At 35.3% G+C, this 25,941-nt stretch overlaps 1 protein-coding gene across 4 annotated transcripts in view; it reads left to right on the plus strand.

Annotated features, from left to right (window-relative positions):
• The first annotated feature begins 3,671 nt into the window (after nucleotides 1-3,671).
• Nucleotides 3,672-25,941, plus strand: part of B3GALT1 (beta-1,3-galactosyltransferase 1) — a 531,946-nt gene continuing 509,676 nt past the window's right edge. For 3 of the 4 annotated variants that reach the window (XM_081052855.1, XM_081052854.1, XM_081052857.1), the window contains exon 1: nucleotides 3,673-3,992. The gene's annotated coding sequence lies outside the window, so the exon portion shown is untranslated. Of the gene's footprint in view, nucleotides 3,993-25,941 lie in introns of all 4 variants that reach the window. The other variant, XM_081052858.1, reaches the window with a different exon arrangement.

Consider the following 25,941-nt stretch of genomic DNA (forward strand, 5'->3'; position numbering starts at 1 on the left):
AACTTGTATATTTCAACTATGGAAAAAACAGTATTTCTGGACAACATCAACAAATAGTGTACCTGATGGTCAGTGTATCATAAAATGAGTGTTAGTTTGGTGCGCAAGTAATTGCGGTTTAAAATGTTAAAAAAAAAAAGTGCAAAAACTGTAATTACTTTTGCACCAACTTAGTAAAAGAGCCTCTTTAGAACTTAAATATATGCACTTGTAGAGATGGCATTATGTATTCATAATGAACAGAGTTATTGTGAGAATTAAAGTAAGTCACATTCAAGAAAGGGTAATATTGTCATTACATTTCAGTACTCTAACTTTTTGTAAGGGTTTTTCTGCAAAAAGCTCATTGTGGTTTGCAGTTCCAATTACAAATTAATCCTCACATCTGAGAAAGGCAGGTATAGGTTTGATTTTGTTTATAATCTCTAATTTGCAGATAAGGATAGCTGGGAAAGTTTAAGTGACTGACCTACGATTGCTCACCCAGTCATAACCAGCACCAGAACTAGACTGATTTATTTCCTTTTTATTCAGTTTTTTGCTTCCTAGATATAGCTTTTGTCAGAACTAACTCTGAAGTATTCAGTTTCTATTCTTGATAAATATAGACTTTTTTGCATCAATTAACATGAAATTATTTAATGTATTTTCAAGCTCAGGCAACTGGTTATTGATTTAAGTAGTATCTATGCAAATATCTTCCTCCACTAAGTTGAATGAATTCTTTCATTGCATGGGGAGGCAAATGGTTATATCTAAATAGGCGAAAACAAAATTATTTAATTACATATGATCAGCTCATTAAATAGTCATCTAATTAAATAACACTAGACTTTCTGCCCAATACATTCCATGAAATTCAACAGCAATGCAAAACACCTAACATCATGGTACATATACACAATGGAATGCTACTCAGCAATAAGAAAAAAATGAAATACTGCCATTTGTGATAACATGGATGGATCTTGAGATTATTATGCTAAGCAAAATAAGACAGACAGAAAAAGTCAAGAACCGTATGACTTCACTTATATGTGGGATATAAAACTGAAAGCAACAAAGGAACAAACAAATAAGAAACAAAAATTCATAGATACAGGTAAAGGGGGAGGTAGTAGAACAGGGAAAAAGGGATTAAATATATAATGATAGAAGGAGATATGATTTTGGGTGGTGAACACACAATGCCATATCTAGATGATGTATTATAGGAATGTACACTTGAAACCTATATCATTTTACTAACCAGTGTCACCCCGATAAATTTTAAAAACCTAGCATCAGCATGCAGTCTTTTCGGTTGTTTGTAAAATTTTCCCTTACTTTTCTATCTTCACTGATTTTAAATATTTCATGGTTATTACTGTTAGCAGGATGTTCATTGTGCAAATTTGTTTTGCTCGGAGCTACTTGTGTGTGGCACTAGTCATAAAAAGTGTTGCTGTTATATCTGTATGCATGTTGTTCATTTCCTTTAACATTTTTGCCTCTGTAACATAGTCATTTGATTATCTTAATCACTAAAGAATGTGGTACATAGGACCCATATATTTTTAGGATTATCTGTTGCAAAATACCAGATAACATGAAAAAATAATACGAAATACTGGACAATAGTTTATTTGGCAGGGCATGGAGAACAGGTTAGAAAAATTATGTGGCTATTTTTGTATGCTCATCTCTGAAAGTTTCTCAATAGCGTACAGCATGCTAAAGTCTTATAACATTTTTACATTTAGTGAAGGTTAGTCTTTTGATTGAGATCATTCTAACCTAATCTTTAATCGGAGATATTTCTAAATTGTCATTGCAATTAAATTTCCCAGCTCTGGGATTTAAGTTTAAATACTTCTACTTTTTGTAAATATCAACTCTCTTTCCTCCATGAAGTTTGAATAAAAAACTTATTTTTATCTTTCTCTCCCAGATTTAAACTCCTTTCCTCTACTGATAACCTCATGTAGTTAACGAAGGTGTTGATTTTACGTTACACAATAAAAACAAACAAAAATGATTTTTAAAAACTAAATAAACAGTAACAACAACAAAATATTCTAGATTAAAAATTCAAAGTGACGTGGTACATATCTGTTTTTAGCCTAAAAAAATAAATGTATCATTGTTTGTTTTAGCACTGTTGGTTCCTTAAGAAGCGTTAGTCTAGCTCCCAAACTAGATTGGTCAAATAACTGAAGAGGAAAAGGGCACAAGAAAATTGGAAAGAATGGTGGTGATGTGCATACATTTTTTTATAGTACTAAAAGGTGGCAGTACACAAGTCTACTCTGCAATCAAATTTTCTTTATAGTGCTCATAAAATTTAGGCAGAGTTTATTTTGGGTATCACACGATACCTGGAGTTATCTTAAAAGGAAGATAATTGAAGAGAGGATTGATTATTGCAAAAAAAAAAAAAGAGGGTCACTTAAAATATAATTAGAAGCAGCAGCAGGAGCATAGCTAACATACTGAATTCCAACTGTTTGTCAAGTATGTAGCTAACTTATACACTCGATTTTTGGCTCTCACAGTATCCTTGTAAGATAGCTATGACTATCCCCGTTAGAGAGAGAAGGTCACTTGGGGAAAGACCCAGACCTATTAAAGACTTCGAGTAGAACTTAGCTTGCCTTTTGACTGTGACATGTATCATAGCCTTATTAGAACTCTGGACCATTCAGACACATTCAGGTTGAAGGGACTTAAAATGTTTCACAAGAAAAGTTTATTACAGTGTGTAAAGAAAATAGTGCGGAAAAAAGTTTGCCACTTTCGTTGTCATTTCCTTTCCCTGCTAAATAACATCATTTCTTTGGTGTTTGTGCCACACACACACACACACACACACACACACACACACACACACATAAAACAAGGGGAAAAAAACGTGTTGTATCACTCAAAAGTGATTCATCAAAGAAAAAGAAAAAGCAAAGCAACTAGGTTTCCTGTTTAAGCTATCTTTCTCCATTTGCTTCTTGAGGTGTTCTGTTGGGTGTGTAAGGGTGGGGGCATTTATCATATTTGGAGGGAAGGTAGAGAAGGTCCACTCTACCTATAACTTTGAGGACATTTCTCGATGTGCCTCTTTTATTAGCTCGGGCACACTTCTGTACTGATTACTGTAAGGAGTGGTTCGCAGGCTCAGAAGTACCACTCTTTCCAGCGGCCAAAGCTGCCAAAGGGAGAAGGACGGGGGCGCTGTCTGGTGACTGTTCGCGTGATTCCTTCAAGGCGGCGACCACCTCCAGGGATTCGCTCTCCAGCATCGCCGTTTGTTCTCGCGTCCCACGACCGCTAGGCAGGGATGCCAAATGCTGAACCGCCTGGTCCGGGCTCTGGGGACTGTCATCCCGGGGCGCCGTTTTCTGCCACCCCGCGAGTACCCGGCAGTCCGAAAAGACCCCAGGCCCACTTGGCCGGTGGGCCCGGCTGTGTCGCCGCACCTCAGGTTCGGGAACCAAGAGTCCTCCACCGCGCGCCCCTCCCGCGCCTCCCCCATCCCAAACCCCAGCAGCATCGCCGCCTCTCCCGGAAACAAGCCTGCTGAGCAAAGGCGGAGGAAAATCTTGGGCCTTCCGCTCTGATTGGTCTCCCCCACTCCGCGCGGGGCGAGGCAGCGATTGGCTGCCGGGCGTTGTCAGTCGCGGAGGCCAGAGCCTTCGCCGGGGAAGCGCAGCCCGGCTCCGGTGCTCCGGCTGACGCCGCGGCGGCTGGGGCTGGTGCAGCCGGGCGAGCTCGAGCGGGCGCCCCCGCCCCGCCGCCGCTGCCGCCCACCCCGCCGCCCCGCCGGCGCTGCCCGTCTTGCGTTCGGCCGCCGGGGAGGGGCGGCCGAGAGAACAGGGCACTAGGCAGCGGAGGCGGCGAAGTGATGCTGGCGCCGGGCATCCGGACAGCGGCAGCGGAGCAGCAGCATCTCCGGGACCCCAGCGGCAGCGTCCCTGTGGCCCTCCGGCCAGCCGAGCGGCGGGAGACGGCGCGCCCCGCAGGTAAGGTGCGGCCCGCGGGACCACTGGTGGTAACCTTTGGGGGTAACGAGCCTTGCTGTGCCCGGGGCAGCCTGACAAGGGTCAGGAGCAGGACAGCTAGTCCGGACGCACGGCGGGGCTCACGCCCGCGCCCGTGCCCATGCAGCGCCTGGGCTCTCCCCTCGGCGCTGACGGACTTTGATAGCGCGGGGATGGCATTGTGTGCGTGCGTGCCTGTGTGGGCGCGTGGTTTGGGGCACTTTGCAGGGAGCGCGGTGGGTTCCCTCTCGCGTGAACCGACGTCCTTCAAGGATCCAGGCTGGGATGGAGTGAATAGGATGCTCTTGTCTCGGCGGGAGGGAGAGCGCACGTTACGCCCGGGGAAGTCCACAGTAGCTGGCGACGAGCGGGGCACATTGAACTTTAGTGCCTTAATGAAAACAGGGAGCTGTGTATCCAGCGCGTCAGGGGACAGGCGCATTCACCGAGCCTCCTCCAAGTCCCGCTTGGCGCTGGGGACTTAGGGAGGGCGGGGAGGGGAGGAGAAAGTAACGGTTGGTCCGCCGCTAAGAAGAAGAGAAAGGAGAAGGGGAGTGGAACTAGGCTAGACTTTTTTTTGCGTGTGACGTCCCTTGGTAGGAAGCTCACTGTACTTCTCGGGAGCGCAGATTTGGGGATGGAGAGAGTTCTGCTTTGAGGGGCTGACAGAGACTGATCTTGGCCGGCGCGGGCGTGGGGCGCGGGTATCCGCGGAAGGACAGCGTGGCAGAAGCGGGGCGGGGCTCGTGTGCGAGGCCAGGTGGAGCCACTTCCCGGTGATCCGAATAGGCCTGGCGAGCCGGGGGCAGCTGCGGACTGCCCCGCGGCTCCGCACTCCGACAAAGTTTTGGCGGGCTGGGGTCTGGACAACCCGACCTAGAGTACTTTGACCACCAAGACTAACCAGGTTTACGTACCCAGCTTTCTCCGGTGGCTACGCTGCTTTTATTCTATATTAAATTATTTTATTTTGTAAAGCCACTGGGAGTTCCACCCGCCCTACACATCTTTCTGCAGCAGGTGGATTTTATGGGGGCTGCAAATGGATGGTGTGGCTGGGCTAAGTCCGAATCTCCGTAGCTCCGTGCAGTGGTTTCCAGATCCCTCTTCAGGACGCACAAACTTACTCTTGGCGATTGTTCTGTGTGTGGTCTTTGTCTCCATAGCAGTCTTGGCTTGGGAAAGTTCTTGAAATACCTAGTCACTAAGGAACTGTCCCCAACCTGGCACAGCTGAGAAAGGTTGTGGTCCTTGACCGAGGCGATGGGATTGCAGCGGGGAATGGAAGTGGAAAGGGCAGCTCCCTGCTTGCCAGCTAGAATCTTTGGGAAAATAAAAATTGGCTTAATACAGGGAGCACTTGCCCTGTTGTGTAGCTTCTTAATATCTTTCACTGGAGGAATCTTGACCCAAAACACAACAAAAATCAAACCCAAACCCCAGAAACCACTCCGGTTGGGCTCATTTCTGATTTGGTAAAGCAGAAAAAAATCAAAGTGAGACACATAATAGAAATGCTGTAGAAAAAAAAAAAAAAAAATCAGAAGGGAGCTGTCCAAAATGTCAGCATTTTCAGTCAGTGTTTCTTTAACAGTAAAGGTTTCATTTTCTGCCTGCTTAGTAATGTACATTATTCTGAAACAGATAAATAACTTACTGACAAACTAGCATTGCTGCTAGTTTTGTGTCTAAGGATAGATGCACATTTTTTTTCATTACTTAATTCATGAACTGTAAAATGGAATTTTTAGTATTCTTTTAATTGAATACTATGCATTACATTCGGGTTAGTAGAAAATTAGTATTAAATGTATTCTTAGAAGTCATCACATTTGGTTTAAAAGTCTAGTTTTCTGATAGGATTAGAGTATAGATTGTGCTTGGTACACTCCCATAAAAAATTTACTTGCTGCCATGTGATTATTTTAATGTTGCAATAGTTCAGTTGTTGTAACTTTCAGGACTTTATTAAGATTATTAAACATATTAAGCAGTTGTTTTGGTTTTGTGTTTTCACTTATGCAATGCTATGAGCTGGTAACAACTGTTTTCCCCTATGGGTTGATGTGGAGGTAATAGAATTAAAATGTGTTATGCATTACTAATCAATAATTTTAAAATAAGCTTAAATTAAAATCAAGTTACCAGTAACAGCCAATAATAAAAGTTGAACTTCTGAGGAAAATTTGAACTACTTGGCTAAGAAAGTGTTTTTTTCACATTGCTATCAAGTAACAGCTTGTAAATCCCCTGCATTTATGTATTGAGGTAAGCCACAAGGCTTTAAACAGAAATAGAACCTTTTTACTCGTTTGTAATTTTGTTGTTGTTGTTGTTGTTGTTTAAGGGGACTTTTACTTTGGGAATTTTTTTTCCAGATTATTAAATATATGTTCACAACTACCAGGACAAAATGTGATCAAGTACAGAGAAATGTGTCAATGAGCATAAATATTAGGATAAAGCAGTAGGCTCAACCTTTGACTGAAAGCAGAGATTGTGCAAGGTGTGGTTGGGGGTCGGGAGAAATTATGCAGGCTTTGGGGAGTAATAGTGGTAGCCACTGAGTTTATGCAAGCAATTCAAGTTCTGCCAGTTCTGCAGATTCACTTCAATTTTGACTTGTCTTGCTGCAGGGCAGCCCATGAGCTCTCCGTCTGCCATATTTTCTAGATGGGTTTTAGTAACTCAAGAAAATGTCAACTTGTCAAGACTCTAGGCCACTAAATTTGCTTTTTGACCTATATCAGATTTTAATTTCAATACTGCATAACTTTTATAAAAAGATCATATTTACTATGAATCATAATGCAATAAATACCATTATCTTATTAAATGAAACATTTATTTTGTCAAGTGGTTGTGATTAGAGTTTCTACATCGTTAAGTAAGATAGTGAGATTTATTTTCTTTAATTTAATAGTAATTTGTTTTTATTCAATTAATGATGAAATCATTTTGTGTGCCTGTGTGAAAACTAATACATTTAAGGGAAGTAAAAACCTCATCCAGAAATTCATTCACATTCTCTCTCTTTCTCACTCACACTCTTTCACTGGAAAGCCTCTCAGAAGGAATGCAATTACCCGCATTTGAAACAAATTCATGAACCCATCCTGAGTGATGAATGTACTTCAGAAGGCAAAATTCTCATTTCTTAAATAATCTAATACTTAATAATTGTGGTTTATTCAAGTAAAATAACAAATTTTACTGTGTTCCTACTATGTGCAGGACACTGAAGTAGTTGCTTTGACTATATCAGAGAGTAAATGAGACAAAGACACCTGCCCTCATGAAGCTTATATTTTATTGGGGTAAAATAGATCATAAACAAAAAAATAATAAGTAAATAACTTATATAGAATATTTATCTCATAGTAACCAATTTTTTCTACCCGCCCCCATCCTATGGCCTAGTCTCTTTCCATCTTAATTTTATCTCCAATTAATACACACCTACCCACACACATATACTCAAATTAATCTAAGAATGGAAGGTAATCATGATGGTAATCTAATAAATGTTAGTCCTGAAGCTACGGATCCGAATAACAGCACTGCATACGATCAGGATTAAAGGCAGGAAAGGGATTCAAAGGTGATTAAGCAATTAAATGACAGGATATCTGCTTTTTTTAAAAAAAGTATATATTTAAAATCGAATCATAATATTTTTCAGAGGAATCAAAGTGGAAAATATTTATTCTTTAACATATGTGTCACATTAACAACATTTAAAAAGTCATTTATGATTAACCAAGGTTAAATCTACATAACCTAATTTAAAGAGGGTGAGTGAATTGAAAGTAGTAAGGAAGAATTTAAAAGCATAATTTTAATGAGAAACATTCTGCTTCTTCTATATTCAGAGTGACATATTCATGTACCTCTGTGAAAGCTAATCAAAAACCCTAGGGTCTGAGATCAAAGTTTCCCTAAAGTTTTCATAATGTGATCTTTTGATAAGAAATGCCAAAGTAGTCCCAAAATTTCAAAATAAGTTTGTCTTTAATTCAAAATCAATTTGGTTATCCAGTCAGTCCAATGGCAGATAAAACTGTGTGATATTTTCCCAAGTTCTATTCTCTTATGCATAAAACAGTGTACAATTATGATTCCAGTTTCATTTTCTGTGCTTTCCATTTCATTATTTTCTTTAGGGTCTTTAGCTTACATTTCAAAAGAAATTGCTATTTATTTTTTACCCTCATGTGAATGGAACCTAACTTCACTTTCAAAAATTGGTTTGTGAACTATGTTTTCATATTACAAATCTGAAATTGTCTTCCCAAGAAGCCATACCACATAATGAATTAACACCAACTGACTCGCAAGTTCTCTTATGACAAGATATAAGTTCAGAGTACACAATGCTAACAGTAATTTTTGACTGGATTTCCGTCATTCAAGAAAAAATTTTAAGACTGCACCTATAAAATCCAGTTTTAGGAAATGGGAAGTCTTGTGTATAATGCCATGTCAATATGTTATTTATGTAGATTCAAGAATGTATATACCACCCACTTAAGCCTTAACCTAGCCCCACCCCCCACTCCACCCCCCCCCACCCACCCCCGCCTGTTTCTTTTCCCTTCTGAAAAGCAAAACTCTAGGAAAATAGTGTTTTTAAAAAGCAAGTAAAACAACCGTTACCATATCTAGCACACAAAGTCAACTCTGGATGATTATGAACTCTTAGATGAGAGTTAAGCAGGAATCGGATATTTGGAGCAGGAAGAACCTAAGTCATTATTAGTCTAACTTCCTCTTTGTATAAGGAAGAACTTTATTCCAAGAAGTCGATATTGACTATCCAAAGTCAGTTGAAGGTAGAGCCAGGTCTATAAACATTTTTTGTTAACTAGTAAATGTCAAAGTGAATCCCATGTCAGTTGTCCATGAAATAGCTCTACATTTTGTGAAATAGTAGTTTAGGAAGAAATGACTGTATCTACCAATTTGTGCATGTACCTATTTTAATATCTGACATAATATTGCATTATATTAATATTATGTTGAGATCAAGAAAATGATAAATTGGAATGCATTTAGAGATGTTATCTAAGATTTGTAGGGCTAGAGGTAAGTTTGCATGTAAAATATTTGCACTTAATTCAGTCATTACGTCTATAGAATTTTAAGGAATTATTTACTAGCATCTCTAAAACAGGATTTCTTATTTCCAGAGGTCTGAGGACTTCAGAGTGAGTGATAGCTAGGTGAGTTTTAGGGACTCAAGGTAATACCAAAATTGTTTCAAGCTTTTTCCATTCTCATTTGTTCCAGAGTAAGGAAAAATTGTTTAAAAAGCTTAGCAGCTACAGCTCTAAGTTAGCTTAAAACAGAATCAAAACCAAAACAAACGAAAACCTGCGTGGATAAGGAACATTTTAAAGAACTACTGTCTCTCTCATATCATTCAAGGAAACAAAGCAAAACAAAACAAAAAGTTTTGCTAGATTCCATCAGAAAACAACCCAGAGTGGTTGGAAAAGACACTTCATTGAACTAAAATGTAAATTTGCAACTGAGGAAAAGAGATGGTTTATAACTGATGAACAGCACTTGGTTCTGAGTTGCTGTAGTTAGCATTTTGTTTGGACTTTGACTATGAAATGTTTTCATGACATATATAGATGACATCAGGGCTGAATCAATTACTCACTGGACGACAAAATTTGTGGGTGACTTCCCCAGGGGCCTAGCCCTCAGTCAAAAACAATAGCCAGAGGTAGAGGCTAATTGTATACAATTAGTTGTAAATTTAAATACTTCTAGACAAGAAGAATTGCAATAAGTATACACAAATACACTATGGCTTCATGAAAAGGGCATGTAAACTAATAGATTTCTCCATTCTGTATCTGTCTGTGTGCTGGTGAGTTCCTACCATACCCATCACTACTTTGGTTTCTTTGTCTATAAAATAATGATAGCATCTTTGATTTCTTGAATTCCAATTTTTGAGGAGTTAGATGAATTGATTACAAGAAACACATATTGACTTCTCTGAGTGAACACAGCTATCTAATTACAAACAGGAGAAGTACCATATTTTATATGAAGCAACAATTAGCAAATAAGGGATTGCATTGATAAAGTTATTTTAGTGATAATGTTGGCCTAATTCTCTTCACTTAAAGAGATAAAAAATAACCTTTGGTTTTTAATCTAGCTGACTGAAACACAAAATAGGCCAATCCTGAAATTACTTGAAGGCAGCTAAAAAATATTTTTTTTTTTTACCCTCTTTGTTTGTTCCTTCTCTCTCTGTGTGTCTCTCTTTATCTATTTCACTCTCTCTATGTATACACACATACATACACATATATATATGTGTGTATGTATGTGTATATAGGTATCTATATATATATACATATGTATATATGTATATATATATGTATTTCAACTTTATAATTTAAATGTTATAAGGAGTTATTTCAATGCTGCCTGAAATTTTCTCATTTTGTTATAATAAGCCAAAAGTCAGAGGATGTTACTCAAACCTTTACTAACAAATAGTTACAATAAATGTGAAGAAGTAGAGAAATTTCCAAAATAGAAGCACTGAATGTGTATCTATGTCTATATACACACATATAGACATACATATGTATGAGAATCCAAATTAAATTCCAAAGAGATCACTGTAAAATTTAGAGATTGTAAAGTTCATATGGAATAGCAAATAGATTATAAGAGCAAAATTTTTTAAAATTAAAAAAAAATATTGAGAGGAAGTTGCACTGTCAACCAATTTCAAAGATACTAAAAATGGCAGTAATTAATACAGTATATTAACCTCCAGACAAACGTTCGGAATAAATTAAAAGAGGCTCAAACACAGACTCTAAGACATGTGAAAATAAAACACAATATAGACAATAATCATAAATCTATGGGAAAATTTAAATAAATGATATATATGTGTGTGTATATATATATATATATATATATATATATATATATATATATATATATATATATATGGTGTTGGGAAAATTGACTAATTATTTGTTAAAAAAAAGTACACTTCCTATCTCACGTTGCATTCTGAAATAAATGTCAGATAAAGCAAAGAGTTGATATAAAGAAACTCTAAATCATGTTAGAAGAAATTAGAGGCTATACAAACACAAAATATAAAGATTTGACCTTATAAAAATTAACAATTCAATTTTAAGTCAAAAATGCCATAAGTAAATCAAGGAAATATGTTAAACATGATACTAGTAATAGTTTAATATTCACTCTTGCAAAAACCTTTCACTGTGTTTCCTTCTGTTATAGGATTTATCTCAAAATATTGTGATTCCCAGTTTATATCAATCTCCTTCACTAGACTGAAAACTTCAAGAGAGAAACTCATATTCATCATTAGATCTCTAGCTCCTTGAATATAATTTGGATGCAATAGGCATTATTGTTAGATAATAAAAAATTATAAATACACCAACATAAAAAATAGACAAAGAAATAAATTGATACTATACAAAAACCATAAGTATATAAGGCCAATAAGCAGCTAAAAATTTAACTTAATGATAAAAAGTAAAGGAAAATTTTTAAAAAATGGTAACACTTTTGAGCTGATCAAATTAGCAAAGATTACAAATAAGTCATTTACAAAAGCTGCTGGAGATGATGAAGATGAGGTGAACTGCAGTCTCCTGAAGTGGTAAGGCTTATTATTCATTGGTGTTTACAGAATTCTTCTGTTGCATGCTACAGAAATCGGTTATGACTAACTTAAAGAATAAGGCAAAAAAAAAAAAAAGAATAAGGCACACAGCAAAAAGAAGGTAGGTATTTGTAGTTTACAGAATCAAAAGAAAAGGGGAGGAAACAGAATAGCCATAAGAAAAAAATGATGAAATCTTTGCCAGTTATGGTCAGTAGGCTGAATCAGCATCGGTCCTTTTCTGTCCATGTGTCAATTTGTTCCAGACCCAAATTTCCCAAATGAGATGTGACATAGATAGGTTTCATGCCTATGCTTTAGTCCATGGATCACAAGGGCACCTTCATTGCCACTCCTACCAAAACCATATTCAAAGGAAAATCAAGCAGAAGGGAAAATGGATGCTGGACTGGTAAAAACAACAGATAACCACTGTGTGTGTTAAAAGCCTTGAAAATGTTCCCTTAGTTTCAGTAATACTGCTTCTAGAATTTAGTTCCATATGATTAATCAGAAGTATACACAGTTTTATTGAAATGTGGCCAATAATAGGGGAATAATTACATTATGATATATATGATGTATACCATAAGACCATGATTTTGAAAGGTTGGTGATAACATTGGAAAATGCTGATGAAATAATAGTGAATAAAGCAGAATACAAGATTTAATACGAAGGAGGAATTTACATTCGCAAATACAAAAGGCTTAGATAAAATATTAATGTTTGGGGGGATTATGGGAATTTTATTTTTAAGTATATAAAATAAATTTTGCTAAGAATAAGTACTACTATAACCATACAAAAACCTATACTAAACAAACAAAAGAATAATTGAAAAATGATAGTGCTTTTGGATTCTAGACAACTATATTGGAAGCAAAATATTGAACTGATATACTTAATTTTGGAAGGAAAGGAGCTAATTGCACAATATTCCTTTAGCCACATTAAGTGACTATATATCAAGCAAAATTCGGCCAACAGTTTTTCACTTGAAATACTTGTCAGGAGTCATTTTGGACTTTGTTTTCCAAATCTTTGTCTTGATGTAATAGAATTTAAAATGTATTTGAATTTTATGGTTCAAGTAAAGAATTATTATTGGCATAGCAGCTTAAAAAATAAAAATAATAAATGTATTGATATGTATGTGTATCTCATCAGTTACCCTGCTAATTCTCATTAGCTCAAGCTGAAATTAAGACATTATGAGCTATTCTATCTTAAGATAAACTATAGTCTGACCCAGTTATTTATTAAATGCAATTACAGATTATGTTAAATTTGACTTTAAGTAAAGGAGAAAGTCATGCTTCCTTATATAAATCAGAAAGTAAATATAGCTGAATGTTTTGAACATTTTTGAACATCCTCTTGGTTCATACTTACAGCTCAGGAATTGTAACTGCCTAAGAGCAAAGCGATATAGGAATGGGTGGAATTTTCCTAAAAGCATAAATGCATTGTTATTGTGACATATTTTTGAGTAGCAGTTTCCTCTGGCATATTGGCTGAACTCTGTACAGCATGATTTTTATGATCTCATAAATTATACTTAAACAAATCGTGCAATTATTGGAAAAGAAAGGAGAGGAAAAAGAAAATTGGTTGATTATTTGCTCCCTCTAATAGCCATTGCCTTCTTGTATAGCTCATGGGTATGTTCAATCTGACAGCTAGTCAAAGCACTAAACTTTTTGTTTGTGTGTTTGTTTTCTCAAATTTTTATACAAGTGGTAACATTTTATATACATGTTTTCCTTACTGTTTTTCAAACTCAACAGTCTTGGAGGACTATCAAAGTTGATGCCTAAAGAGTGTCCTCATTCATTTTTACAACTCTATGGCATTGCATTTATTAAAAGTACCATAATTTATTATTTAGCAGTCCCCTCTGATGAACAATTATATTTTTCTAAATCTTTTGGCTAACACAACCAACGCTGTCATGAATATTCTTGTACATATTATTTTACGTATGAAAGAATCTGTAGGTCCTAGAAGTAGAGTTGCTGGATTCCTTTGAAAGTGTATGTACATTTGTTTATTTTCACACGTGAGTATCTTGCTTTCCTTGTCTTCAGTTGCATGACTAATAGTGCTGATTTATATTAGACCAAAGAGTTGGATTCATGACATTTCCTGAGGCTACTGCCCAGGTTTACACTTACCTATCAGCATGTTTTACGTGTATGAGATTTATTGTGAACTCGTTTGGTGATTTTCCAGCATCTACTTAACCACCTTGACCACAAAGATCATTACTAGAATAGGGATTTTTTTGTCAGATTGTTCCTTACTTTCAGATATTCTCCTTTTCCATCCTCTGGTCTCTTAGATTAAAAATGATATGAACAATATAAGGACTTGTTATTTACGAACTAAATGGCAGTATTAAAAATAATCTTGTCCCATGTTGGCAAGGATGCAGTGAATCTGGTACTTTCAGAAACTGTTCGTTGCAATTAAAATTGGCACAGCCCTTTTGAAAAGCAATTTGGCAGTATGTAGGGGGAAAAACTAGGAAAGTATTCATAGTGTCTGATCCATTAATATTCCTTCTGGGAATCTATCCTAAGGAAATAGTACAAAATATGGGAAAGGTTGTATGTTTAAAGATGCTGATGGATGTATTATGTGTAATGAAAACTCAGAAGCAACTGAAATGGCCAATAATACTCTTAGACATGCACATTTGTGGGTAATATGCAACCATTAAAAGTAAATATAAGGATTATAATAAAATAAAAATACATAAGCTATAATGTCTCTTGGGGAAAACGTGGTACAAAGTTATATATGTCCTACTGTAGCTAAATACAACCTACACTTATGAACACTGAAATTATAAATATATTATAAAATAGTGGGAAAATAGGTGATTCCTTTCCTATATTTTTATCTCCAGTTTACAAGCATATTTTGACATTTCAAATTTTAAAAATGATAAAAGCACAACAGATTTTCTCTTTTGTCTTTGGTATTTTGCACTGAATATAAGCAAAACCTTTTGGTGGTTCTAACTTCTTTGCCACTACTCAGTGACGTGAGATTTTTCACCTCTTTTTTTTGTACAGGTGAGTTCATCCTATCGTTTGTAATGCAATGCTTATTGTCTTCAAAAGTGATCTCTCACTCTCTTCTGTATATCAAAACATCTTCATCACTGAACTTTCTTTCACTCTCATTCCTCATGACAGACAGTCTTTCTCTATTGGAAGAACAAATTCTAATATTTTTCATTGTCTTGATCTTGCCTCTTGCCCATTTCTCAGACTTTGTCTCCTAATGCTGTCCCCTTTGCTCACTAAACTCTTGTCATACTTGTCTTGCTCCAGCTAATAAACACTAAGCTCAAACAGCCTGACTCCTAATTCTTTATCAAATTCCAAGTATTTCGTTAAAATATACTCCCAGATAATTAGTAACATGGCAAAAATATCATACATGTAAATATACTTACCCCAGGGAAGAGATAGACATTAGGTAAGATTGCCCATAATAGTTGTTTATCTTTAAAAAAACACAAATAACCAAATGTAATGAGAAAAAAATACCCTTATTGCATATATATGATTTAATTTGTTAACTTGAAGTGCAGAAGGAAGGAACAACGTGAAGTATGTATTTTTCTCCAGTAACTCTGGAAAATGAATTCAATGACATTATCTCTCTTTAGTAAAATACATTTCATATCATTAGACTACCTTGGTATCTTTGTCCAGTGGATTGTCACATTACCTTAAAAATATTAAGCTCAAGTTAATTTCAAAGAGACAGCAATGAGAAGAATAGTGTCATCTCGTCTTTAAAGCACTGTTTTACAGTTCTATCTATTTATCTGTCCTATCAAGTGAACTGATTTAAAATTTCTTCATACTAAAGATGTTATTTTCTGAGGCAGTACACCAGTGATTAGATAGGGTCATTCTGAAGTCACCATGGTGTAGCTGTTTAAAGGACTTGTTTCGGACAGCACCCTCTCCAATGGTCTGCCAAGACTATCATCTGAGACTGGGTCCCATTGTATACAATCCATCTATTTTGCTTATATAGTGTTAAAATTCCTCTTTCTCTCTCCACTGTATGTTTTAGGGATATCATTGCCAAAATCATGCCTCTCCTTGTCTTTTCCTTGTCGAGCTCAGAGATTTTACTCACCTTCTCCAAAGTCCCCACGAACACCAGTTGATAGTTGAAAAAATTGTGGGTATCTTTATTAAAAAGATGTTCAACAGCCTCTCGCACACTGAAAACATATTTATTTAAATTACATTTGTAGTTAAATGTTCGATTCATGATTAGGAGATTCATTATTAGGAGGTTTGACATAACAAAATTTGAAAATGAAGTTAAATATTATTTTATAAATGGGGCAATAGTTCTGATCTCATTAAGCTTTTTATTAAGAATAACAATAACAACAGTAAGTAATTTTTGGACTGTTACTAGGTTAGATATAGAATTGCTAATCACTTTATGAGAATTATATGATTTAATATTTAGCAAAACCTTATGAGGTAGATGTTATTAATATCTCCATTTTATAGACATTGAAACTGAGATTAAGATATATGTAGGTTAGGTAACATTTTCAACGCTCAAAAATGAGCCAAGACTTTTTGATATAGCCAGGACTTCAACTGGCTCAAACAAAAAGTGAACTATTTTTGCTTATTGGCTTTTGGTGTGGAGTAATTGAATTTTCAACTTTCCTTCCTCTGCTGAACATGTTCAACAATGGAGGTGATATTTCAAATATAGTGTGTGTGTGTGTGTGTGTGTGTGTGTGTGTGTGTGTGTGCACGCATGCGCGCATGCACATAGATGTATAATTTGTCTCTGTCTCTATCTCTATCATCTCTCTATCTCTGTTTGCCACTAGAAAGGAGATTTCAAGCGAGTAGGACCAGGATAGTCTAAAAACTGGGAAAACAGCTCATCTTTTTCAATCTTTGGCTATAATTTCTGTCTATATTATTTATATTCTCTGTCATATCATTTACTATGCTGTTTCATTATTTTGTATTTCAATTTAAAATTGGGAAATTAAGTAAGTAGTATTTTTAAAATCAGATTTCAAAAACCCTCTGATAAGATGCCTTCCATGTCGTCTCTTTAAAATGATATTAAGATATTTGGTCGCTAACCAAAGCTCTTTTGGGGGAGGGTGTGGATGGAAATGAAGAGTTGAGTACATTTGTATTATTAAATTTCTTTAAGACTCACTTTAGGTTGATAGTTTATTTTCCTTTTTTAGTTGGTATGGGAACATGATAGCCTGCACTTAATTTTCCCTTATAACTCAGAATGTGAGAGCTATATTATGCCATCAGTGGCATGAAAAATTTTTATGATGGATGGTCTTCTTGATCTATATAAAATTATGAAAAATAATCAAAAATATAGTAAGCAATGATTTCAGTATTCAGAAACTCAATGATTAACTCCTATTGGGACTTGGAATGTAAACCTGAATGAAGCCTTATTTCCTAGTTATTTTTAAATCATAGTCATTGCGATATTTATAATCTACAACTTTGCCAGTTGCAAAAGATTTACCCAGCAAGATCTGGCTTAACATCCAAGGGACCATGGATTATAATCATGGGATTTTTTTTTTTTTTGACTAAATCTATTAGCGTTATATTTCAAGATCGCTTCTCGGCCTTTTGGCTAAGATCAAGTGCATATTTCAAGAAACTGAGTACTTATAGCTTGAGATCGAAAAAGACTGTTAAATGCAACATGGGCTATATTTGGCTCTAGATGCTCCAGAGCAGAAAGGTTAGATTTGGCATTAATCACGTCTTAGTTTCTTTCCTCATGTTTGCTTTGCTTTCTTTTCAGTTACTTTTTATAATATCCAGTGTTAGCTCAAAACTAAATTAATGTACTATAAAATCCCAAATAAATAGCAGGATATCAGAATATATGAGAATGAAGAAAGAGATAATACATGAACACAGGAAAGATGAAAGATAAAACCTTAGTTTATGTACCTTAAAATTATATACCCACTTCTGTATTACTTTATATGCATGAACTATTTTTATATGTGAGTGTGGCAGAATGACTGTTATGTTGGGCACACAATTATATGATTTAGTAGGACTCCATAGCTACATGGACTTCTTAAAAATAATTTAGGCTGTTTCCTAATCTGTCATCTAATGATTTAGAAAATATTTGGCATGTATATTCTCTTATGCCTGTCAAATCACGTTATAATTCCAAGAGCCCAATTCCTTACTGATGAAGGATGAAATGATAAAAATAATTTGTAACAAATTTAAGTTGATAATTTTGTAAAATTTAATTGGCAAAATACAGTGTTTGCAAAGTTAATATTATATTTTCATTTTAATTTTTCAAATAGGTATTCCACAATTATAAAAAAAGTATTTAGAAACTTTTTATTTATATGTTTTATTCAAATTTTATTTTTTAGCAAATGATGTTCAAACCAGGCAAAAACTGCAACTCATCTAAAGTAATAATGAATAGGATAAATGAATATTTGGATATTGTACACATGCAATATATATTGCTTTTAACAGAAATGTCATGTACATACTACAAAAATGACATACAAGAACATATAAAAGATATTCTGGGTAGACATTAAAAACAAACTCAGCAATGTACAATATTGTTTATGATTTAATTTTTTTGAATGGAAAGCATTATTTTCACTGAGGAACTTATATTTTTATTGGTAAACCAGTATTTTCTTTGTATAGTGCTTATTTATTCTTTTTTGGGGGGTAGCTTAAAAAAATTCAAAAATATTTAGCTCAATTACAGTCAACTATATAGTCATATATATATGGTGAACTATAATTTGTTCAGTGTCTGTGATGTATCAGGTACTATTCTAGAGACTGGGAATACAGCAGGGAGTAATATAAAGTCCCTCCTCTCATTGAACTTACATTTTAGTAGGGGTGGAGGTGAAGAGAGAGAGAGAGGGAGAGGGCAAGGAAGACAGAGGAGAAGGGGCAATAGAAAAGGGGGAGGGACAGAAGGAGTGGAGAAGGGGGAGAGAGGCAACAAACAGATAAACAGCATAGCATAACACGTCAGGTAGTGTATCATGAATGTAAACAAAACAGTAGAAGGGCATAAAGACTGGTGGAGGAAGAGTGCTCAGTATGTTTTAGGTAGGGTACTTAAGAACAGTTCTTTAGAAGATGTGATATTCGATGAGAGACCTGAGTTAAATGAAGGAACACCCATGTGACTATCTGGGGAAGAATCCTCCAGTCAGAGGTGCTGCAGAAGGAATGAATCTGGTATGTCAGGCAACCCAAGCACACCAGGCAACACCTAAAGCAACTCAGTGCTACTAGAAAGAATGAGTGAGGAATAGTGGTAGGAAATAAGGTTGGAGAGGTAGCCAGGGCCCACCAATGAGCCCTTTGTAGGTTGTATAAAGGATTACAGAATTTGAAATGTCATGGGTTGAATGGTTTTGATTGAGAAGGTAGGGTGATGTGTTTTCTGGCTGCCGTATGTAGAATTGACAATAGAAAAAAAGAGAGCCTGCTAGGAAATGAGTTAGAGGCTATTTCTAAGAATCAGATGAGAGGTATGGAGGAATGGAATAGAACTCCTCAGCTGTGTTCAACCACTTTTCAAAATGATTATCTTGTTCGCTCATGTCTCACTTTTCATTCTATATTATATAAGGATAATGGAAGAAACCAAGGTTGTGTGGACTCATTTGGGAGCAGTATTATACACTTACCATGTATGTGCATTTTATTTTTCCCGAGGCAACTTATCAATAATAAAAACATGAAAAGATTTGACTACATGAAAATTAAATGTGCTCATTAGCATTTCTATCTTCTCTTTAGATTTACTCCGTGCTACACTATAATCATTTTATATGCTTTCTCCTCCTCATTTGGTTATTGCTTACTGACCTGCATTGAGAGGAGAGACATTCTAGAGTTATACACAGAATTTTATTGTGTACATAGATTGTAAAACTTTTTAATCAGTTCAGACTCTGAGTTATAAGAGACAGAAACCCAATTCAAAATAGCTTAGGAGAATTTATTGGCTTGTATAACCGAGCACTCCAGGGGGGATTTCAGTGATGTCAGGATCAAAGGTTTCAACCAGTGATATGGGGGTATTCTCTATCCTTGCATGTTTGTATTCTGGCTAGCTTCTACAAGGCTTCATTCCCAGGCAATTTCTCTTTCTCTCTTTTTACTATCTCACCCTCCCTCCCTTCCCCCACTCCAAACCAGCAATCTCCAAATTAAAGATGTCAGAACGTGAGTGAGATTCTTTCCTGATAACTCTGGGAAAGGCCACAGTTTGAGTCATATAACCTAATCAATGAGACTAGGAGAAGATGGTGCTGACTCACACATCTGTACATTTCTTTTCTGGAACTCTCTATAAGGGCTGATCGTGACCCAGAGGAAAGTTAATGGGGAATTGAAAAGAAATTATGTCCACTTCAGTTGACTTACTTGAAATAAATTTTAGGCTTTCTTGGAAGCTGCCACTCCATATTTTTGGGTTAAAGTATGTGAGAAGAGGTAATAGAATGTACCTCATTGTTATTTGGATGAATGCAGAAATTTCTCAGTGGCCATTGACTAATGATGAGTGTTCATCTTCTGTTAAACATTGCTTCCAATAATGCTACACACATGATTTTGAACCACCCTTTGCACCAAGAGCAACAAGAGAAGTTGGATGGAATTTGAAGAAAAATAATAAAATTTAAAAGCACTGTAGGTCATGAAGAATTACAGTGCTGAAATATGGGAGAGGACAGACCTCACAGAGGTGATGTGTCCAGCATTTAAGGATATTTTTTATTGTCAGGAAGACATGACTAAGAGGCTGAATTGCACTTTTGGTGGTCTTCTGTATCTGGGTGGAATCTAAGAACATTCATAGAGTTTTCACCATCCTTCGCAGAGGACTGGACTTCTAAAAGCTGCACCTTAGGAGTAAGTTTGTTGAAAGCAAACTAGTCTTTGTGTGGACTTGAAATCCACCTCCATATCATATGGCCAGCCTGGAAAACTGCAAGCTTTGGAACCAAGTTAAGGTGTTTCAGGGTAGCTAGTACCTCGAGTGCCTGGAAGAAGGAAATGAAAAGCCTCTCTGGAGGAAAATGCATCATCCTAGGCTTGAAATGCTTTCACAAATAATTTTTGTATGATACCCAGTATATACATTGTATGATACCCAGTATACATTCAAACCAGACATACAATGACCGAGTGATCAAAATTACCATTGTCAATGAAGGGTAGACAGTCATATGTGCTTCCATATATGATGCCCTGAGAAGAAGACAGTATCATTTATGTAGTGTTATGGTTGAGAAGGTATCATTTGAGTCTAATCATTGGGAAACAACAGATAAACCTTAATGAGGTTATTCTATTTAAAAGAGGAAAAACAATACTAGTATGTTGTTCAAATATGTCAATGTCATAAAAAACAAAGAAAAGATATAGAAATGTTCCAAATTAAAGGAGACAAAAGAGACATGACAACTAAGTGCCATACATGGTCCTAAATTGGATTCTGTATGGGAGGGAAAATATACTAAAAAATAGCATTATTATTTCAATTCACAAAATAGGATATTGAATGGAGAAATACATTAAAGTATTTTTCTTAGTTTGGGATGCTACAACGAAGTACCCTAGACGGGGTGACTTATAAACAATAGAAATGTATTTCTCACTGTTCTGGAGCCTGGGCTTCTGAGATCAGAGTGGCAGCATGGTCAGGGTCTGGTGAGAGCTCTCTTCTAGGTTGTAGACTGACTTTCCACATCATGGAAAGACCTAGCTAGCTCTCTGGCTTCTTTTTATAAGGGTGCTACTCTCATTCATGAGGGCTATACCCTCATAATCTAATTACCTCCCAAAGGCTCCAGTTGCTATCACATTGGGTTTAGGGTTTCAACATATGAATAGACTCAAACATTCAGCCATTGCAGTATTATAACAATGTTAAATTAACTAAAGTTGGTAACTGTCATGTGGTTATATGGGTAATATCTTTATCTTAGAAACTAAATACTAAATATTTTATGAGTAAAGAGTCATATATGCAACTGATTCTGAAATTGGTCAGAGAAAAAGTTTATATTATACATACATAATTACTTCGTATATATATTTACATGGTGATAAACATACACACACACACACACACACACACACACACACACACGGAGCCAAAATATGTATACACATTTTAAGAAAGGAAAACTGTATTAAAATTACTTTGAGCACCTCTTATAATTGCACAAGTCAAATGTGACGTAGTCATCTTTTTTAATCGATGTATATTAAGTATTACAATTTTATTACATATTTTTCCTTTCTTAAAATGTGTGTACATTATTTTGGCACCCTGTGAGTGTGTGTGTGTGTGTGTATGTGAGAGAGAGATTACAAATCAAAGGGGCAAAATTAAAAAATTTTAACAGTATTTGAATTAGGGAAAGCTTGGATGGATGCTCTATGTGCTCCTTTTATTCCTACAAATTACCTTTAATTTTGAAATTATTTCCAAATGAAAAGTTAAAAAGGAAAATTAGGCCCAGCAAGACCTAAGATATTTAAATTATCAAAATTAATACCACTGTAATACCACTAAATTTATGTATATTACATTATATATATGTAATATATATATTTATGATTTTCATTGAGATAGAAAAGCTAAATTTGAAATTTTATATAAAGGTGACATAGCTGATTTGAAAAAGAGTCATATTGAAATTATGAATTGAAAATATAAGAATTGAAACTAAGAATTTTTAAATAAGTTTACAAGTATATTAAACACAAAAGAAGAAGGTTTAGCAAGCTGAAAGATGGGGCAGAAGAAACAATCATGCTTGTAAGATGAAGATGTAAAAGGAGGGTAAGAGAAGAAAAAGAGGGGAAAACATACATGCATCTAATTGGAGTTCTAGAAGGACAGGCAACATAGATGCAGAGTAGTATTTGATGAGATACTGCCTAAAAACTTCCCAGAACTTATTAAAAGTTTTAATCCAAATATTTAAAGAATCCAAGGAGTCCCAAAAAAGTTAATTAATAAATAGGTAAATAAATAAGCAAACAAACCATACTCAGGCACATAACAGAAAGATATGTACCCCCATGAAATTGCAACAACAGAAATACAAGTGGAAAAAGACAGATTTCCTTTAACAGATTAGAACAACATGCAGCACACCAGTGGAAGCCAGAAGACAGTGAAATGTTATATTCAGTGTATTGAATGAAAATAACCTCTTATCTATAAATTTATACTCAGTGGAAATAGTAAAACAAAAAAAAGAATGGAACAAAACTAGTTTTCAGATTTAAAAAATAATGCCAAACAGAAACTGAATTTATCACCAACAAACCTGCATTAAGAGTTATTTGTGTATGAGGCAAATGATCCCACAGGTTCAGGAAACAATAAAGAATAAAGATGATAAATGTGCAAATAAATCAAAATGAAATTTGGCTTTATAAAATATTAATGACATTGAATAAATTGAACTGAAAGAATTAAAATATATAACAAAAAATCATATGAGTTAAGGGGAAATTAAATGAAGTTAAATTGTGGGGGGGGGGGTTGGTCTTTGAATTGTCTGAGGAGAGATATACTGCTTTTTAAGCTGGAGAATCTAAATAAGATGAACTCACAAAAAGTGAAAATAGAATGGTGGTTGCCAAGGGTTTGGGGTATAGGGGAAATGGGAAGATCTTGATCAAAAGGTACAAACTTTCAGTTATAATGTGAAGTTCTGGGGATGTAATGTACAGCATGGTGACTATAGTTAATAATATTTATATAAAATTTATGTAAATTAAAAAAAAATAACCTGTTTACCCATTTCATCCACCCTGCCAACCCCCGGCTCTGGCAACCATTCGTCTGTTCTTATGAGCTTAGCTTTTTTGGTTTTTGTATTTATGAGCTTAGCTTTTTTGTTTTTTGTATTTTACATTACACATACAAGAGCAATTGTATGGTATTTGTCTTTCTCTATTTGACTGATTTAATTTAGCATAATGCCCTTGAGCTCTAGCCATGCAGTTGCAAATGGCAAAATTTCATTTTTTTAATGGCTGAATAATATGAATAATATTCTGTTGTGTAGATAGATGGATGGATGGATAGGTAGATATCACAATTTCTTTATCCATTCATCCACCTATGGATACTTATGTAGCTGGTTTCCATATCTTGGCTATTGTAGGTATTGCTTCAGTGAACATGGGATGCGTATCTTTCTGAGTTAGTATTTTTGTTTTCTTTGGATAAATACCCTAAAGTAGAATTGCTGGATCATATGGTAGTTCTATTTTCATTTTTCTGAGGAACCTCCATACTGGAATCTAGAGTGGCTGCACCAATTTACATTCCCCCCTAATAGTGCACAAGGGTTCCCTTTTCTCCACATCCTCACCAATACTTGTTATTTTTGTTATTTTGGATAATAGCCATTCAAATAGGTGTGAGATGATATCTCATTGTGGTTTTGATTTGCATTTCCCTGATGATTAATGATATTAAGCATCTTTTAATGTACCTGTTGGCCATCTGTATGTCTTCTTTGGGAAAATGTCTATTCAGATCTTTTGTCCATTTTTTAAAATCGGATCGCTCTTTTTTGCTATTGCATTTTATGAGTTATTTATATGTTTTGGATATTAATTCTCAGAAATAATGATTTGCAAGTATTTTCTCCCATTCAGGAGGTTGCCTTTTCGTTTTTTTGTTGATTTCCTTTGCTATGCAGAAGGATTGTTTTCTTTTTAATTAAAGTATAATTGACATACAATATATTATATGTATGAATCTGTTTATTGCTTTGGGTAGTATGGACATTTAAACAATATCATTTCTTCCAATCCATGGCATGAATTTTTTTTTCCATTTATTTGTGTCTTCTTTCAATAATGTCTTACAGTTTTCAATATACAGGTTTTTCACCTTCTTGGTGAAATTTATTCTTAGATATTTTATTATTTTTTTATGTAATTAAAAACGGTGTTTTCTTTTTAAATTTCTCTTTCATAGTTCATTATTAGTGTATAGAAATGCAACAGATTTTTGTGTATTGGTATTGTACCCTGCAACTTTACTGAATTCATTCATTATAATGAATGAGTTCTGGGAATGTAATGTACAGTATAGTGACTATAGTTATCAGTCCTATTTATATACTTGAAAGTTGCTGAGAGAGTATATTTTAATGTTCTCACCATACACATACCAAAAATGATAATTATGTGAGTTGATGGAGGTATTAACTATAACACTAATTATGGTAATTATTTTGCAGTATGTAGATGTGTAAAATCATCTTAAGTTTACACAAGGGTATATGTTAATTATACCCCCAAAAAGCTGGAATAATTTGTTTGTGATAAAACATTAGATTTTATTCACATAATATACCTAAATAGATTAGTTTAAAAATAGTGCAAACAATAGACCTAAAAATGTACCATTTAACTGTAACTACAATTCTACTGTAGTTTTAGTTTGTCTGCGAATTTTATTTTCTTTCTCCCTCACTTCCTCCAAGTATATGCAAATGCATTAAGCAATGTCCCAATATAATGATCTGGTAGAGTAATTAACGTGCTCAACGCTGCAATATCTTGGATTTATCATGGCCTGATTTTCTTCTTCATTCATGGAAAAGCCAGGGCAACATTACTTTTGACATTTCTGTGGCGATCTCACTAAACTAACTCTCCCCTCAGAATAATTTAGAATACATTTTTGCCTACCTGTTTTCTACTTTTTACAGAGAAAGGCATAAGGCATCTCAACCCCTAAACCACCTTTTAGTAAATGACTTACCTTAATTTAAATAATTTTACCTAAAAGATTGACGGACTCTTCCTGACTATGATCAACATGTTAATGGATTTAATTTAACTTTTTAATTTAAACATAAGTAGATGCCTGCATATAGAAAGATTAAGGGTATTTTTAAGATCTGAATCCAGGTTGGATCTTCCAATCCAACAGAACTCTTAAGGACTCTGGTCTTTTGATGACTCTAGTGTAAGAGGCCAGATAAAATTCCCCTCCCATGTTAAGCATTCAGTTTTGTTTGCTCACCTGGTTAAGGCAGAAAGAGAAAACAGTTCTCTGCTTAGCCCATTTGGATTCTGTCATTTGGAATCTTTTGATTTGGGTCTGTCTCTTTGTGGAAGGTGG

Source organism: Rhinolophus hipposideros, assembly GCF_964194185.1.
Source record: "Rhinolophus hipposideros genome assembly, chromosome: 6".
NCBI classification, from domain to species: domain Eukaryota; kingdom Metazoa; phylum Chordata; class Mammalia; order Chiroptera; family Rhinolophidae; genus Rhinolophus; species Rhinolophus hipposideros.